Source organism: Arachis ipaensis, chromosome B6 (genome assembly GCF_059453495.1).
Source record: "Arachis ipaensis isolate K30076 ecotype BB chromosome B6, ASM5945349v1, whole genome shotgun sequence".
Lineage (NCBI taxonomy): Eukaryota > Viridiplantae > Streptophyta > Magnoliopsida > Fabales > Fabaceae > Arachis > Arachis ipaensis.
Genome location: NC_142441.1, coordinates 148715653 through 148721394, shown reverse-complemented (window position 1 = coordinate 148721394; position 5742 = coordinate 148715653). Strand labels below are relative to the sequence as shown.

The 5742-nt window shown below is 21.6% G+C and overlaps 1 long non-coding RNA gene across 1 annotated transcript; it reads left to right on the top strand.

The window, feature by feature from the left end:
* The first annotated feature begins 2810 nt into the window (after positions 1 to 2810).
* On the top strand, positions 2811 to 4416 carry LOC110263626 (uncharacterized). Its single transcript, XR_002349489.2, has 2 exons — positions 2811 to 3367; positions 4021 to 4416. It is a non-coding gene; the product is annotated as an uncharacterized LOC110263626 (long non-coding RNA).
* The last annotated feature ends 1326 nt before the right edge of the window (positions 4417 to 5742 follow it).

Genomic DNA, 5742 nt, shown 5'->3' with positions numbered 1-5742 from the left:
TATTTTTTTAATAAATAAAAAATATTTATGACTATATAATTGATAGTAGACATATAATTATTAGACAATAAATAATAAGAAAATACCAATAAAAATATTAGATTTGATATTAAAATAAAAATATATAAACAACAAATAAAATATTTAAGATTAAGGAATAAAATAAAGAGAAACTTTTGGTAAACAGCGATTTATATATTAACGTGATAAAATTAAATCAAATAACATATATTTAAATTAATTAAATTAAATAATTGATCTAAAAAATATAAAAATATTTGATAACAAAAAATATTAACTAAAAATTGTCAAAATTTACTATTTTTAGTTTTATTTAATGCACTCTGTAACAAATAAATAATAAATAAAACAAATTTAAACTATTTGAACTAATTATTTTTTGTCTCTTTAATATTATCGTAATAAATTAATTATAATTTTTTAGCTCAATAAAGTAAGTTAAATAAATAAAAAATATCTTATAAATATGCTATATAAAAATTATTAATCAAAATATGTAAGACAAAAAATTTAATACAAATAAAAATAAAAATAAAATTAATTTATTTATTCCAACTAAATTAAATAATTGATATAATTGATTAGCTATAGTTAATATAGTCAAATAGAAAATTAAATAATTTAATATTTATTTCAATTAAATCAAATAAATGGTTAGTTCTGATATTTTAAAAATTATTAATCAAAATATATAAGATAAAAAATTAATGTAAATTAAAATAAAATTAATTTATTTATTTTAATAAAGTTAAATAATAATTAATATAATTAATTAGTTATAATTAATTTTTTTAAATAAAATATTAAATAATTTAATATTTATCGTAATTAAATTAAATAAATAATTAATTAATGTATTTAAATAAATTGAATAAAATAAATAAAAAATATCTTTAAGAATATATGTTAATAATTGAAAAGATTCGATTTAATAATATATAATATATTTTTTTAATACACCTATAAATAATTATGAAATGTTTCCAAAAAAATTTAATTATGAACACACTATTTATTACCTATGAAAAAGAAAATAATGCATTTTGTTTCAGATAAGCTTCACATAAAGATGGGTGTTGGAGAAGATGGCGATTATGACAGCAGGGGATATAAATTATAATAGATTTTTAATTTATTGTAAGCATCGGTAACAAGCAATGAATAAATGAAACTGAGGATCAGAATTGAAGAAGTTGAACTTGTTGCTTATGGGACGCATGGGATCAGATGTGTAGAAAACTTTGAAATAACAAAACACAAGAATTTTGTTGTGAACGAGTGTCTTGATTCTTGAGAGCTTACGAACCACCTACATTTTTTAAAAAATGAATTCTCTCAAATTTTTAATTATTTTTTTGAAAAATTTGATTTTTTAATTTATACTTTTTAAATAGGATAAAAAAATATGTAAGAGAAAATATTAAATAATAAAAAATTACTTTATAAAAAAATTAAGATGATTCATTTTTCATTTCCTTGAGTTGTCATATTTGTATATTGACAAATTTTAGATGATATTTAATATGGGTATTTTTTGTGCCTATTTATATCTTAATAAAAAATTAAAATTTTTTTATTTACATTTATACATACTTAAATAGAGGAGTATTAGGGGTAACATATTTTGTAATTTGTAGCCATCAATTAGCTATCAATAGTATTTTTAATGGGATGAGATTTCATCTAATGGTAAAAAATTACTTTTTTTTTGCTGACTAAATGCTGATCAAATTTTAATAAAAATACTGATTCCCTAGATTTTCTCTACTTGAATATTATCATGTGTCTAACTTTATTCTTAACATATATTTTTAAAATAAATTTAGAAATATTATATATTATTATTTATTAAAATAAAATTTTTAAATATTTTATATAATTAAAAATATTAACAATAGTTAAAAATTAATTTATATTTTAATATCGATAAAATCAACGTATCATTTTAATTTTCTAAAAAATATTTTATATTTTATACCATATTCCTATATTTTATAAGAATTTAAAATTTATATGACTACATGTCTTATATCGTGTCGTATTTTGCGTCTGATCTTACATCATAACTTAAAAATTAAGAATATAGTTCAAGATTAGAAAAAAAGATATTATTATTATCGAAAAATTTTTAATTAAATATTGAGAGTTTGATTATTTTCATTTTAGATATCAAATAATTTTAAAAATTTCTAGGTCAACTGTCTCATATATAAATCAAGTTGTCTAAGCATATGTCTCTACCTATTATCCGCTTAATTTTTTAAACAAATAATTTTATAATATGATATATTTAAAAAAAAATTATAACTAAAAGATCTATATTCGAGGAGTGATTTTATGAAAGTACCTATAAACTAGCAAAAAATTAGTCACCATATTCGGCTATGGACAACAATAACAAAATAGTAATAATAAAAAAAAACATATTGAGAATACATATGTTAATAATGTTAGATAAGTTTAATTAAGCAAACAAAAATTATATATATTTTTCATTGATTTTTCTCTCATTAACTTAACCAAGTTATTAGTGAAAATTTAACTAATATTACCTAACTTTTAAAATCGAACAATTGTTTTAAATAAAAAAGCAAATATATCTTTTTTTTTTAAATCAAACCTTAACATGTGTATTTGAACTTTGGACCACTTGATAACAAAACCCTAAAGATAAAGTCTCTACACTTTTTCTTTCTCTTATTTTATGGTATTTTCTGTTTTCACTTTCATTATAATGATTAAAATAATATGGGATGACCAATAGAAGATAAACCCCAACAATACAATTATTCCTTCCACATACATGATGCAAGCAAATTTCTCTTTCAGTTTCTGTATAAATACCCCTTCATATCCCTTCTTTCTCTTCATTACAACAACATCATATAAATCATTCTTCCATAGTAATGGAACAGTTTTTGGGTAGGGAGAAGAGAGGAAATAATTAAGGGTTAATTAATTACTTGTCCCTCATAAACACTTTCAAAAGCAATAGTGATGCTTTAGTTAATTATCAGGCTAATTAGTGTGATTATTCATCAAGTGATAGAGACTATTATGGTATTGAGTTTTCGTCTTCGCTAATTAACGGTAAAGGGTGGTGACAGAAGAGAGTGAGCACACATGGTATTTTCTTGTATGATGTTGTTTCATACTTGAAGCTATATGTGCTCACTCTCTTGCTGTCACCCCGTAACCATTTCTCACTATCTTTTTTCAATTTCTGCAATATACATATATATTATATTTTTTTTTTGTTATTTTTTGGATTTTATTATATTCTTTATGCTTTAACTAACCCTAGCTAGCAACTTATTAGGCTTAACTTATGAAGCTCACATCTCAGGTATGTCATCTTCTTTTTTATAATTTATTTATTTTTTTAATTTAAAAAATGAAATATTGTAGATATATACATATTTGTAACCATCTATATAAAATATACCTGATTTGATTTATTAATTTGGATGGTAATGGATTCAGTCAAAATTATACCATGGAATGAAGCTGGAATGTTGATGATTATTGATAAGGTTATCTGGAAAATACTAGCAATAATGATGAAGTGACCTTTTTTGGTTTCTAGTTTCCACTGTTAACAAACAGTTGTATATTCCATTTCATTAAAATGAATTTACCCCTAATTCTGTGTTCACACCCAGATTTAGGGTTTTCAGTTCAATAAAAGTAATTGATAAATTAGCATTTTTTATTTAAAAAAAAAAAGAAAGCATTTTTATTGTTGTCTAGTCCATATTAATAACTCATAGTATTCAGTGAAAAAAAAAAAACTTAATTGTAGTTTCATCTTTACATGGAAGTATGTAATTAATTAATCTTATCATAAAGGTTATTATCTAATTAATAATTATAATTTTGTTAGCTAACAAAAATCAATCTGATGTTAAAGAATGAAATTAGAAATTAGAATATATACAGAATTTTGGATTTAAAATAGTTTAATTTGCTGATTATTATCATATTTCATATCATTCTCAGGTAACGGTCTTGCTGATGAAATACATATATAGTCCCATATGAATTGATGAGTTGGTGATAGGAGCAAAGCTACTTCAATGAAATGGAAATTAATTAACAATAATATGTATCTTTCATTTCAAAAAACAAGAAAGAAGTATAGGGATGAAGGATGTTGAAAGGGTTATTATATACATATCTATCATCTTCTTCAATTTCTTGGATATATGTGTCTGTAACAACGTTGTTGTTGTCTCTTATCTGTCAAAATTTTATTGTCAGAATTTTAATTCTTGAGAGAAAAAGAAAAGGGTGCAGCTTCAGCTTAGTATATGTATATGTCATATTCCTCTCTAGGCTATAATTAATATATATTTGACCAGAAATTATATATATATTATTTGTTTTGAGCTATAACTTTGATTACAACTATCTAATAATACAATATTAACACAAATATTTTTAATTTTTTATAATAATAATTTAATTAATACATAAATTTTTATTTTATACAATTAATTAACAACAATAACGAGAATATTAATAATGTTCAATATATATAATAGCCTTATATATTTGGATCAAGTAAATCCAATGGTATTAGAATATATATATATATATATATATATATATATTGGATAAAGTTTACCAATTTATCTGTCTTTTATGCTTGTCTCCATCTCCTTGACTCATTCTTCATTTTGATTATTATATATCCCTTTAAGTATTTTGCTTTAATTTTCACATATTTCTCACTAAAAATATACTAGAAATATATTTCTAAGTTAAATAAATTTGAGAAAAACATTGTTTATCAATTTTAATTGAATATATATATATAACTTCAAATTAAACAAAAATATTTATACCAAGCCAACATTAGTTGTTTATGATTTAATTTGAACGCAATTTGCATGTAACTTTCAGTTTCACATCAATCTTCATTAACAGGAATGTGATTGATCTATGCATGTCATGAGATATCTGTGCAGTGTCTATTTGTCCAAATTATTTTTTTTTTATGCCAGACATGTTCAAGATTCCAACATTATTTGATAGGACTGAAATTGAGCATGAATAAGACTTGGTATAAATAAAGAAGAAGACTTCTAACTAAATTTTAAAGGGGTTTGGTGTTGAAAATGAAATGTAATATAGTAGTAATTTTAAGTTTAACGATGGTGTTTTGATATTTTTGGTGATTATGGGACCATTGGTTATAGTATGAGTTATTATTTGTCATTAAAAGAAAATAATGTTAAACGTTAGAATAAGTTATGAAAAATATAATTGTGGTTTATTAAAAAATGTTATATAATTGTGGTTATGAAATTTTGTCATTACTAAATAATGGAAAGAAGTTGTGAAAAATAATAGCCAATGAGTTATAGCTCAAATGGCATAGTCTCCCCACACTCAATTAAAAAGTTGTGGGTTCGAGTTTTCTATCTTTGGTAAAAAAAAAAGTTGTAAAAGATAATAATATAAAATGAGTTTAGTTTTAATACATTGACATCGATGACAATGTAAAATACACAGATATTTAATCACATCAGTTTTTTTAGTAATTATTCACGTAATCAATATAAAAAGTAATTATTTTTATTGGCGTAGATTATGCGATTGAATACACGTGTAAAATTGCTTTACATTGTCATTATATCAAAGTTACATTTTTATAAAATATGTTGCATTTCTTTTATATTCTCAAAATTAAACTATCCTATGTAATTTAAAGTTTGT